Raw genomic sequence first — 14,258 nt, 5'->3', positions numbered from 1 at the left:
GAAGCTATTAGATGGTCCTTCCAAGAAAGCTCCACAGAGAGCCTGAACACCCTACTTGGTTTGCCCCTTGGTTATCTACTCTCCTCTGCTCATGTCTAGGAAATAGGCTTCTGTCTGAAGTTGGTGTAGTCATCTGGTGGTAAGGAGAAACCACAGAAATGACCCAACAGCAGGAGATGAGCAGAGGGGCTTACCGCTCTCATAGGCACACAGAGTTAAATGGCGTGCCTCTGCACACCTTTTCACGTTCCAATCACTGTCATCAGACTTTTTTTTTTGTCCTTGCAGCTAAAATTAACCTTAATTGCAGCAAGAATTATATGTTGTTAAGCCCCATCCAGCTGCCCTACACTCTTCACTGCATGTACTGAGGCTGGGAGCTCACATCGGTACCCATCTGTAGAACACCATTCTGTCCACTTATAGATTAAATAACATCGGTAAAACTTACCCAGTTTTCATCTTTGAATGTTAATAAATGGCTCTAATTATTCAAAAGATATTTACTGGATTTCATAGAAAAGTGAATCCAAATGCTGGGATGTGGGTTACTATGGTAATCTCTGTTGTTAGAGGTGTGTGTGTGTGTGTTGTGTGTGTGTGTGTGTGTGTGTGTGTGTTTATGTGTGTGTGTGTGTATGTGTGATACATCTGTGTGCAATTTGTGTATAGGTATACATGTGGAGGTCAGAGATCACATTAAGTATTTTACTCTGTCATCCTTTCCTTATGGGATAGGGTCTTTTTAGAATATCATGATTCATTTAATAGAGTCAATCCATAATATTTATCCAAACTTCTTATATAGTTTATCTTCTTTTACTCTGTCAAAATCTTATACCTAATAAAATGATTTTTCTTTACCATTCAGCAATATGATTTTTGGTTTTGTTGTTGTTGTGTTGCATAACTGTGCTCATACACTTTACCTAAAATAGACTCAACTGCTAGCCACAGGACATGTGTACTTACAATCCTAGCGTCTCTGAGATAGAGACAAGAGGGTCAGGGGTTCAAGGTCACCCTCCACTATTTAGAAAACCAGAGGCCTGAGCTATAGAAGACTTTGTCTCAAAATACACACACACACACACACACACACACACACACACACACAAACCACAGACACACAACACACACACACAAAACGAACAAATTGATTAATTAAAACAAACAGTCTCAACTTAGTTGATGAATTGTTCAAAGATGTTCTTTGCAAAACTATCTATAAAATCAACTTTCCTCCTTCAAAGTTTCTAACTAGTGTGGTGCTTCCTCACTTCTGGATCTTAGGAGCAATGCATCTTGTCTTTCTTAGTAAGTTGCTACATTGTTTTTAAATGTTTTATTTAGTGTTTTTAAGCATGCACAAGTGGGTGCCCTTGTGCCACTGTGCTCATGTGAAGGTCAGAGAACAACTGAGGTGAGTGTATTGGTGGGGTAGGGGATAGGGTGCTGCTTTCCCCGCTTCTAACATGTGGGTTATAGTGTGTGAACTCAGGAAGGATATTAATCCTAGAAGCACATGATTTTACCCACTGAGCTATCTAGCTGCCCTTGAGTTATATTGATTTTCCTACTTGATAGTGATAGATAGTAATGATATTGACATGTTCATAGTATGTCATTGTTATTTAGATTCTATCACGTTCCAAGCAATTCACTGTAGCCATTCTTTTGACCTTACATCTTAGATGACGAGTAGGTCATTCTCTCTTTTCTACTAATAAGAACTGATCTTAAAGGAGTTAAGTAGCTTCTTCAAAAGTGTACACAGTGAGAGGCTGGCACTTGAACACATCTCACTGTGGAGCCTGAGCTCCTTAGCCCCAATGCCGTGTAGTGTAAACAGTCTCCTCTTCTTCCTATGGCAAGCCCTGGTCAATTTATTATACTGAGCTCACATTCAACCCCTACCAGCAATATGACCTTAGATGGACTGCTTTTGTGTAACTAAATGTGAGACTCTAAGATCAATGCTTTGACTGTTTCTGTTGCCCCATGCAGTAGGATTTTAATCAGAATATGTTCCCAGCTGAAGATGTTGGCTTACTCCCTGGCTTCGGGGCCCCCCTCTCCCCTTTAGCGGACTCCAGTTGTTTTGTGTATCTGAATCGACAGCAATTACACAAAGCAGCCAAGAGATGATTAGCTTGGAAGGCTGAATTGTGTCAAGTTAATTACGAGTGGTGCCCGCTGACTTTGATTCATGAATATGCTTTTAGTGGGGCTTTTAAAGGGCCATGTTAATCAGTCAACACATTTTTAATATACTTTAATGGAAATGTCAGAAGGAGAGGTGCATGAAAAAGCCAGGAAATAGGGACCCTGGTGTGTACTAAAAGAATTACCACACATCAAGAAGCATTCATTTAAATAACAACTTTGTAGGCCACTTGATCATGAAATGAACACTCCTTTCTTTAAATCCAGGGATGGGATCAAATCAACCATCGGTGCTTGAAATGGCTTGGGAGCTGGTACACGGCCTGTTGGGGACATAGTTCTCAGACTTCCTTATGCAGATCCAGGGGAAAGGGTACAAATGTGGAAAGATATGTTCTTCCAAAGTATAGACTATTTAGGGTTTATTGTATAATTTTTGTTCAGGCTGGATATATTCTGCGATCTCTTCGTAGCCCAATATTAAATAAACACTAGTGGGACTAATGACCCACAGCCATCGTCAGTCCTTCAGACTACTCTTGAAGCATGCTGTCTGCTTTGTCTTATGTTCTGAGACTCTTGACCTTTTTTTCTCGGGAACGCATACTCCTTACCTAAACACGTTTCAATATGACCATATCGTAGGAAACGATGAGCCTTGAATTATGTCAAATTTGCCAGCCTATATATTTCAAATTCTTTAAAAGGATTTTTTTTTCACACCCTATCAGGAGTCCAAGTTTGAATGTTTACTTTAGTCACTGCTCTTAAGTCACTTGTTTCTGACCGAGATAAACACTGAAGTGGTAGTAACCAAGGCCTCTTTGGGTACATAAGCTCTGTGTAGCCAGTCAGCATTATAATCAAGTACACAGGGTTCTGTATTTCAAAATGTGAAAATCATGTATGACATCAGGCAACAAAATACTAGGGTTCCAAATATCATTCAGTGCTCATTAGTGTATTCTACTGACCCTCTGCTCTGCCTCTCTCACAGGCTAAGTTCATATTCAAGATCTGTGTCTTTACATACAATTTACAGTTTCTAACCTTACTAAGGATTAATTACTTTGTTCACTGGACAGCTGGAGGTGTATAGTGTTTAACAAAAGTGAATACACAGTTATAGTTTTGATCTGAGCTATTTAGCATTTGATGGTTCCTGGGAGAGGGAGACTCAGAGCTTTTGTTTCCATTTGTTTTTTGAATGGTGGGATCCCAGGTAATGTAGTCAACAGAACAGGCCTCAGTTCCGAGGTTACCTTGGCAACACAAACTGCACTTGATGGAGAAAGGAAGAAGAAAGAAAAACAGAAGGAAGGAAAAGAAAGAAGGAGGAGAAAGTAATTTCAAAGTTGGGTAGGAAATGTTGGGAGGATTGCGAAGGTGGTAAGGAGTGGGATGGAGGTGCCTGTGTTCAAATACATTATCTAAAATTCGTGGAAATTAATAAAAATATTTAAGAAATATATACTATTCCCAGACTTTTGCCTTAAATCTGTAAAAGAAGGACAGAGAGTATAGATCCATGAAAGCCAGTGTGATCCATAAGCCAACACATGACATACTATCCAATGTCATCTATCCACATAAAGAGGGGAAAACTACAGCAAACAGTACATAAGTTCATTCATTGTGGATTATCCCTTAAGAGTGCTTGAAATAAATTAGATTGTCCATCAAAAATATCTGCCAACTTCTAAGGGCAGAGAAGACACAAAATGTTCGTCCCATTCACTATTATGTACCCAAAGCCAGCATTTGTGCACTGAAGAGGACGCCAAGAAGCGCTGCTGGATCAATGAGTTAACATCAGCAAAATCATTTGAGAGGATTTTGCAGAATTAATTCCTGTCAGCTTATCCAAACATTTGAACAAAACCCATTGTAGGCAAATTATTAACACTTCATTGCTTCTCCTTGCCTTCCCTCAGTAGAGACACTAATAGAATCTCCCAGCAAATGTGCATCTCAGGCTCATGTTGCACTACAGCCATCTCCGTTGGTGATTGTTTTTTACTGGACTTCTTTGCGGGAGAGAAGAAAATATCTCAAGTCAGGGCTGTTGGGCTGTCTCCCAGGCAGCCCACCAGCCTGATTGCCAAGGACTCCACTTTAGAAACTTGGGAAGTTTAGATAATGAATTGGTAAAATGTTACAATGTGATGTCATTGCCCATTATTTGGGAGTGAAAAAGCAGGCAGCACTAAATCCAACATGAGACAGGCATGTTTTCCCTCAAGGCATATGTCTTCACGTATCTCTGGAGTAACACCACTTTTCATATATTTATACTTTTGAAATTGAACTGGACATTTAAAAAGCTAATCAGAAAGTAGACACAACATCTCCTAACACCTGAACACACACTCCTCATACTGAACACATTAGAAAAAAAATACTTGCCTCGACTAAGCAATATAGGCATGAAACTAATTTAACCCTCCCAGATGATGTGGCAAATAATTACATGGAGAATTTCATATACATCCTCATTTGCGGCCTAAAAGTTTCCAGTTCATAATATAAATATTTTTTCCATCCTTAACTTAACGTTGCATTTAGTTCTTCCTGTACCAAGAATACAGTTAACACACACAAAATGCCTATCCCTCAGGAGTCAGGAAGTCAGGGAAACACTGTATGCAAGGCGTGTGTACAGAACACTCATTTTGTTCCTGTACTAGCATTTAATGAGACAGTTTAAATAACGATCCCATCACTCATCGAAAGTCACAGCTGAGATACTGAGGTCTGTGAAAGTGTTTGCATTTGTTAGATGAGAGCACATGAAGTTGCTGCTTTATGCTTTTTACTTCATAAATGTGGTAATTAATATCTTAGTACTAAACACATGTGTGTGTCGTATTGTGCTATGTTATAGGTTCAGTCATGTAAATATTTATATGTCTCTTATCTATACGGTATGAAAATAAATAAGCAAAATATCTAATATCTTCAATGATCCTAAAACCTGGTTTTGAGACAGGGTTTTACAGTGTAGGTCCAGTGAGCTTGGAACTCTCTATGTAAAGCAGGCTGGCTTTGAATTCAGAGAGTTCCTCCTGCCTCTGTCTCAAAAGCATTTGAACTGCCAGGCATAGTTGTGCATGCCTTTAATCGCAGTGGTCAGGAGGAAGAGAGAGCTCTGTGAATTCCAGGCTAGCCTGGCCTACAAAGAGATTTCCAGGCCAGCTAGAGAGACAGTGAAATCCTGTTTCTAACCCCCTTGGTCCTCCACTCTTCCTCTGCTCATGTCTAAGAAATCATCCTCTCTCTAAAGTTGGTATAGTCATCTTTGGTGGTGAAGAAACCACACAAATGACACAACAGCAGTGGAAGGAAGGGCAAAAAGGCTGAAAGCTTGCCAGGGCACACAGGGTTAAATGGCCTGCCTCTGCATGCCTTTTCATGTTTAGATCAGTCATCCTTGCAGCTAAAATTAGCCTTAGTAGGAGCAGCTGTTGTATACTGTTGTTGTATACTGTTCCTGTGTGTGTCAATAAGGCCGGGAGCTCACAACAGTACCCATCTGTAGGACATTGTTCTTAGCTCAGAAAAGTTTGGCAACTATAAAGAGTGGTTTAGGGATGTGACAGACACCTGAACTTCCTTGTTTGAGAGAGACCATTCCATGAGTTCATTTATTGAACAGGGTTGGTAGCCACCCAGGTTAGCCTGTAGTAACGGTTCACTCCGTCCTAGGGCCCTCACTTTATCACAAGTGTTTTTCAGACTGTATCACTTGACCAATTAGTGTTTTCTAGGGAGGCTTATATAATTCAATGGATATTTTCATGTCACCAAAAAAAAAAAAAAAAAAACAAGCCTACTTTTATTGTCCATGATGGAGATTGTGTCATCTGCTGTGATTGCTTCCTGTGGGTTCCTATGGGGTTGGTTTTGTTTAAATATGTAGACATATGAACATAAGGCAGTCTTCTTTAAGCAAGTTATCAATTTTATACAAGAGTTTATCTTATTCATTCCATCACCCACAGCTAATATGTTGATATCTAGTTATAATTTGATTCTTCTGATATGTAGACCAGTTTTTAAAATTTACATTTTAAATTAACATCTGTGTTTTCTGCTTTGAGTCCAGGTGCTTTTTGTCTCTAAGGTAAATTTTCTTACTGTTTCTAAAATTAGTCTTGTCTGTATATTTTGGGCACTTTGCTGGGAATTCCTATAGGTGTTTCATTGTTGATCACCTCTGGTTTACCTAATAGTGGCTTCCTCGCACTTTGTGTTCTCCACCATGGTCGGTGACAGCAGATGTAATAGTTCCTTTCCTTGGCTCTTATCTTTTCTTTTCTAACCATTTTGACAAGTTGTCCTTTCAGGGCTACTGCCAGCCCACATATTTATTGTGATGTAGCACAATTTTTTTCTTCTAAATATTCCCTCATTTGTCTTTTTTTCTTTAACTGGTCCATTATATGGCTCATTGTAACCATTTTTTTTTTTTTTTTTTTTTTTTTTTTTTTGTCTACTGATTTTGAAAGGTTTTTTAAATTCCAACAAATTTAAGATTTTTAAAATTAAATCTTCTCTTGATATTATTAATATAAAATAAAAATGTATCTTCATCTCTTCCATTGTCTTGGCAATTAGCCCTTGTCTGTTTGCCATTTTTGGGTCTATTACTGCTTTTCGTAAGTGAAAAAGAACCTGGCCTTTTTCCTGTCTCACCAGAATGTTGACATCCCATCATGGCTCTCTGGTGACATTTGGCTTTAGAGTTTTAAACCTGAAAATGATGTTTTGTTTTGTTTTGCTTGCTTTTCCTTCACAATGTCTCTCAGCACACCATTTTCTTATCTTAGTTTGTTCCTAGCCTTAATTAGACAACTCTGCTCTTGTTTTCCTTTTATGTCACTGCAACATGTGCTAACATGCTTTAGCAGATGTTATAATCATTCATGTGTAAAATGAATTGTTTATTTTATATGTTTTACTCATTTATTCTCTGAGTGTGAGTGATTTTCCTGTGTAAGTGTATATAAGAAGAGGTCAGAAGAAGGCATCAGATCCTGTGGACCTGGAATTCCAGATGCTTGTAAGCCACCACATGGGTGCTGGGAACAGAAGGCAGACCCTCTGCAAGAGCAGCACGCGCTCTTAACTGCTGAGCCATCTCTCCAGCCCATGTCATGCCCTATTTTAAATGTATGCCTTGTATACTCCTCATGATGGCAGGAGAGTTTGAATTTTCAGTATTTCATGATGAGACAGGTTTTACATAAAAACCTTCCATGTTTTTCCAAATGTATGATAAAAACCTGAAAGAGGTTTAAAATTTTTGTTTTGCTGTCATCTTGCTAAATAAGATACCCAGAAGCTGGCGATGATGGAACAAATTAAACTAAGCCTGTCAGTCTTGGTTAAAATTGCATTTTCTTTTCTCTCTGTTATTAAAAAAAAAGACAGTGTTTGGCTGAGTCAGACTTTTTTGCTGGAAGGGTGGACTTGTAAAAACTCAGGGCCATTTTAAAACACAAAGAATGTCAGACATTGTAGCTCACGCCTATAATCCTAGCACATGGACTACAAGTTCAAAGACAGCCTAAACCACACAGAGAGTTCAAAGGCAGCTTGGGGCTATACCATGTGTCAAATATAGCAAGCAGGCAGGCAGAAGTAGAGCATTCATTTTCTTGGTCATCTATAGTTACTTCAAGTTCTTAGGTCATCAGAATTTCCAATAGGAATATCACCCACTGTCCTATTTCCCTGTTTTTTTTTTTTTTTTAATGATCTATTGTTTATGGCAATAAGATACTTACAGGGCTATGGTTTAAAACACCTAATGCACATATTGAATGACAAAGCTATAAAAATATGGAATCATTCAAGAGTAGTTTGATAAACACCACAGCAAGTGCGCTCTACCTAGCATGCTTTAGAAGTCACATCTAGTGAAAAAGTCATATTGAGGTGCAATTTCTTTCAAAACTATACAGTAGCAATAAAGTCATCTTCTATTCAATTCCAGCTGCAACCCTTTCCCAGAAGATTCTGTAATTTACCTCTCAAAACCTTGCATGAATCAGCCAAGAGGCTTTCCTGTGTATGCTGCAAGCAAATGATATGACCTGCTCACAAATGCCTTAGTTACTACAGATGGCGGCATTTAAAAGTCACGAGCAGAGCCAGCCATAAGTTTCTCAATATCTGCCACCTCCATACCAAGGGTCAGTGCCTGGCAGAGCTGGTGTGAGAAGAAGGGACAGTCCTTGCTCCACCTGGATAATCAAGAGTTTCCTTTGGAACTTGAGTACACATCGAGACAGTGAGGAGCCGGGCAAAAAGGACAGACTATGGCGCTGAAATGGACTAGTAAGGAACTTAGTGACTTGGCCCCTTGACCCTCCAGCAAAATGTTCTGCAGGCGCAGCTAGAGATAACATATTTCATTGGCAAGCCACAATTATAGGACCTAATGACAGCCAAGATCAAAGTGGTGTATTCTTTTGACAATTCATTTTCCTACAGACTACCCCTTCAAAGCACCTAAAATTGCTTTTACAAAAATTTATCATCCAGATATTAACAGTAATGTCAGCATTTGTCTTGATAATCTAAGATCACAGTGGTCTCTTGCTTTAATTATTTCTAAAGTTTAAAAAAAAAATCCATTTATTCACTGCTATGTGAGCCAAACCCAGATGATCCCCTAGTGCCAGAGATTTCACAGATCTATAAAACAGAGATGAGCACAACAGAATATTTCAGGAATGGACTCAGAAGCATGCCATGTGATGCCTCCTTAAAGTCAGAATACCCTGCATCATAGCGGGAATAAACTTTAAATTACTGTTCCTTTTTTGATCTTCTTATCCGGAAGCTCCCCTATCGAAGCTCATCTTTCTACATTTTTGTTTCTGTTGTTGCTGTTTACCTCCTTCCATTCATTCACATGCTCATCGGAAAACACTGAAGTTCTTCCAGCGTTGGACAACAGCTGCTTTTAGAATCTGTAAGGTAGTTACAAGAGAACAGTTGCCCAAGATTCAGAAAATATATATTTTTTTTAATCTGGAGCATCTGTATTATGTGGCCAATGTCTTCACTCTAGTTTGGTTATGAGACAAAACCAATCCTCAATGCTCTCACATGCTGCAGTAGCCATCCGAGGGGAGGGAGCTACTCAGCTGTCACATCAAAGGAAGCAGCATCCTTCTGGCAGCATCCATTCTCAGTTAAGCCTTCCACTGTTAGAGATTTGCAGTTATGTGATATACTTTTGCTCATAATTGATGTGGCTGGAGGACTGGTATTGAATCAGAGCATCAGCAGAACAGAAAATGTGATGTATTTTATGCATGTCAATAGAGGAGTGACCTGTTCTTGTTCTACAGAGAGTGGAAATTGTACGTCAAACACCCTTTGTGTTTCAAACAAGGGTCTCAAAACACTTTGTAATTTTCATTTAAATTCTTAGGAGACTGGAGCAATTAGCTAATCTATCTTCCAATACTGTTTAATATAGCATTGGATAAATGATGTGATTTGTCAGTGGATGAGTGATCAACTAATAGCTCTCCTGAAAATGATTTATTTTTCTTCAATAAAGTTGCATAAACCAAAAAAAAAAAAAAATCATGGAACAGTTTGATCTATCAGTAGAAAACTCAGTAAGTAATGAAAACTCTCTTGAGTGGCTGAGAATTTATTATGTATAATTCTGTAATACAATAATCTCACCATCCTCATAGTGTGCATGGAAAGGCATTCTGGCAAGCAGTGTTTATGGGCTTCCTCCTACAGCAACCACCCTGCAGCACACACATTAGCCAATGCTACTCTTGCCTCATGGTTAGGAAACTTGTTTAAGCCATAGGTAGGAAGAATGGAACTGAATTAAAAGGCAAGAATATTCAGCTCAGATCTTTATTCTAAACCCATTACACAGCTCTGTGCTCAAACCAGACTTCTTTTAAATAAGAGATGTACTTACCAAAGGACTTTAGCCCATGAGCACACAACCACTTTCTAAATATGGTGTTGCTTAATGCTATTGAAAAAAAAATGAATACAACCATTTATTAACTTCTAGACTTTATGCCACAAGATTTACTGTAAATTAAGAGTAATTTCACAATACTACAAAATTCACATTATAAATATTGTGTGTCTACAAGTTTAATACCTATTCAAGTGTCATGTGCGTCTACTTGCCAATGGGTGACCAACCAGTAACTACATGTGACAGTAACTGAGTACTGTGCTTACTGTCAAACACCTCAACAAGATACCAAATGCTTAAGGAAAAGCCAATACCTAATATGATCCTATTGTCAGTTTCCCAAAGCACAGTTCGGCCATTAATCTTTTAGACACAGGTGTAGAATTTATGAAGTTTTGGAAGGCTAAACATCTGTCTGGGTTAGGAAAGCATAATTTGCAATTGTGTATAAATGAGTACTATTCATAACAGGTAGTGTAACTGCAGAATATCAGTCTTAAACTGATTAACAGGGTTTGTTAGTAGATGAGTTCAGACCAAGGCCAGATTCAGGCATCTAATGAACCACAGAACAGCACATGCAGCTTGAATGCAGAGTCAGCAGAGGGGGGAGGTGAGTTGGCGCACATCCACAATGAGGGGTGTGTTACCCAGAGGACAATTCTGAGGTTCTCCAGAATTTGGATTAACGTTACATAATTAAATCCCACACACACAGCATCTCCTGTAGGAGATTCACAAATAAATCTATGATGTTTTGAAGTTAGGCATCAAAGTAAGCTCTTCCATGGCATGTCTCCTTGGCAAAAATCGTCAAATGATGTATTTTGAGTTCTGGCATGGCACACAAGTTGAAAGCCAGTGACAAAACCCAACATAAAGGCAAAAGGAATTGATCATGAGTGTACTATGTAGCTTATTCCATTGACTGCCTTACTCAGAAAACATTCCAGTCAACATGAAAACTCAGCATTTGTTGTTTTGTGGAGCAGAGCTCAAATGCAAAGCCTTGCATCCTTGATATCCTCTGACATTCTCAAGTTTGACAAATGATGGCATTCAGGTGAACCATAATGATAGGTTTTGGTAAAAGTGATGGAATATAAGGTAATGGGGATCATCTCTACTCTCAAAGGGCAAAAATATGTTTTCTTTCTCTTTGAATTTTTACATAATCATGTGGAGACCTTAGGCCCTCTGGCTTTCCTTCTCTCCTTATCTGTGACCTTCAATGCCAAGCCCCTCCTCAAACTAAATGGGAATATATGATCTAACCACCCAGTATTATTTGTAAAAACGGTGATATGTAGTATCAAGGATTCTTGTTATGGACTTTAATGAGGGGCAAGAAAAGGACACAGCTATCTGGTACCAATATTGTCTTTGCACTGCAAGAAAATTTTCTTTCTGAAAAAAAGCAAAACAAATAGTCACACAAACTAGATGGTGTCTGATTCTGTGCCCTAATCTATTGGTAGCATACTCTAACCTTCTCTCTCTCTCTCTCTCTCTCTCTCTCTCTCTCTCTCTCTCTCTCTCTCTCACACACACACACACACACACACACACACACACACACACACACACACCCCTCCTTGAGCTATTTAGTAGCCTTTAACTTATACTATATTCTACAGTGGTGAATTGTGAATCAAGTTAAGGCAAAAAGCTATAGCTGACACCAACAAATTACTGCTAATAAAACCTTCTGAACATGGGCTACTTAGACATAAAGTTACAGAAAGAACCATATAGAGTAATAGTGAAGAAGTCAAGGAAAGGAATGTTACTGAGTGAGAATTGATTGATGCCAGCCATGTTGATCTCTCTACAATATTCTTTCTACCAGTAAAAACTTCATAAGCCCTCTGTCATCCAACAACGATGTGAGGTTGTGCTATATTCCGTTTTTATACATTTCATTTGAACCATGCAGTATGGAATGGAAAGTGACATGTTTCATTGATCTCCCAACACAGAGAAATAAGTTGAACTCCACAGTGGCGCATGGAGTATGGTCAGAGTTCCCTAGTGGAATGCTCTTTTTGATGGTTCCCTTCAAATGCTCTAGTAATTCTATTTATGAGCTTGGATAACCAAGTTTAGAAGGGTTTTGATTTGCAATTGGCTATGGGGTTGGAATGATAATTCAGGGGTTAAAGGCTTGTAAGCATGAGGACATATATTTGACAAACACCCCGCCCCTGCCGCCAACTAACATAAAAAAAAATCCAGGGATGGTGGCATATTCTTGTAATCGCATTGCTGGGGGAGACAAAGACAAGTGGATGCCAGGGGCTTGGAGCTCACTGGCTGCCAAGCTAGCCTACTTGGTAGATATAAAGCCAATGAAAACCCTGTCTCCAAAAAATGTAATAATGGCAGCATCCGATGAATGATGGCTAATGTTCTCCTCCAGCTTCCACATGTGCATGCACACATGAACACATACATATATGCACAGCTGGGAACAGACACACACACACACACACACACACACACGCATACACATGTGAGCACACGCACACACACATGCACCATATCACAAATAAATTTGCTTATGAAAGAACCCAGAAAACATATAACATATATTTAACTAAGATAATTTCTTGGTGATTATATCATGCATTATATACACAAGGCTTTTCCAGCCACCACATTCTGATAATACAACAGCCTTCAGTTTTAAATCACTACTGGTTCCCATCACTCTCACACATTGCATTACTGACATATTTAGTTTGAATGTTTTAGAATGTTTCCCATTTAACCTTTGCTAGTTCACAAGTAAGCAAGGGAAATTTCTTTTCATCAAAAGAACATCACCATTTGCAAGCATAACTCATCCTCCCTTGCCCTTCAGGGTTTCTCTTCCAAGTCTGTCTATTAAGGACCATTATAGTTGTACAAGGAAAACAGCTTTACAGCTAACTATAAAAACACAGTTAGCTTATCTTCTCTTTGATTCAGGAGAACTGTTACAGCTACAAACATGGCCAGATGGAATCACACCTGCACACATAGGGTCTCTGGCATACAGAGGAATCTTTATCAGTATTTCTTCAGAATAACAGAGGTTTCTAAATTCTCATTGTACCTGTGAGTTTTTCTGACTTTAAATTTGACCCATTTATATCTATATTATTATTATTATATAATGAGATATACAGTTGGCAAGTTCAATGTGTTTTCTTTCTAAATAGCATACGGTATATATTTTATCCTTAAAAAAGAAGAAGAAGAAGAAGAAGAAGAAGAAGAAGAAGAAGAAGAAGAAGAAGAAGAAGAAGAAGAAGAAGAAGAAGAAACAAGTGTTTAATTGAATGGCTTTTAAATGCAGTAACTTAAGCTTTAACTTCGTTCACACAAGTGGGCACCCACACACACGTGCGTGGACACACACAAACACACACACACACACACACACACACACACACACACACACGGGAGTTTAAAACTCCTATAAAGAAAGCAGAAGGAGTGGCCCTGGATCTTCCTAGACTATGCACTAATGGCCAATTCCTCATTCACTAAACAGCATCATGCTATGATAAAAAGATTTTATCCTTTCTTCAGATATCCTGCTTTTGTCCAGGTGGTGGTGGTACACAGCTTTTAGCCCCAGCACTTGAGAGGCAGAGGCAGGCAGATCTCTGACTTTGAGGCCAGCATGGTCTACAGAGCAAGTTCCAGGATAACCAGGGCTACACAGAGAGACTCTGTCTCAAAAAACAAAAAAATCTTCTTCTTTCTTAAGGGTGGGAGACAAGCTCTCTTGTGTGAGTATATGAATTCAGAGATAATATTTATAAAGCACCTTGAACTAAAGCTTGCATGGCAAACAGATCTCTAGAGATCCTAGCTCCTCTGTCTTCACTCCTCTCCTTATCTGTGATCTTCCTTGCCATGCCCCTCTTCGAACCAAATAGGAATATCTGACTGGCATCCAGAGCTCAGCATTGGTAAGATTTCCCAGGTGGTTTGAATATCCAGCCAAGGCTGTAAGACTCCTAGCTACACTGATTGACCTTCAAAACACCAGAAATACTTGTGAATTTTACAACAACTTGCAAAGTGTTATTTGTCACGGAAAACTACCTTCTCCTCTCTGGCATCTAAC

At 38.9% G+C, this 14,258-nt stretch overlaps 1 pseudogene; it reads left to right on the top strand.

Annotated features, from left to right (window-relative positions):
• The first annotated feature begins 8,489 nt into the window (after positions 1-8,489).
• Positions 8,490-8,931, top strand: LOC127201571 (ubiquitin-conjugating enzyme E2 D3-like; annotated as a pseudogene).
• The last annotated feature ends 5,327 nt before the right edge of the window (positions 8,932-14,258 follow it).

Source organism: Acomys russatus, chromosome 17 (assembly GCF_903995435.1).
Source record: "Acomys russatus chromosome 17, mAcoRus1.1, whole genome shotgun sequence".
Classification (NCBI taxonomy): domain Eukaryota; kingdom Metazoa; phylum Chordata; class Mammalia; order Rodentia; family Muridae; genus Acomys; species Acomys russatus.
This window is presented reverse-complemented; position numbering and strand designations above follow the sequence as displayed.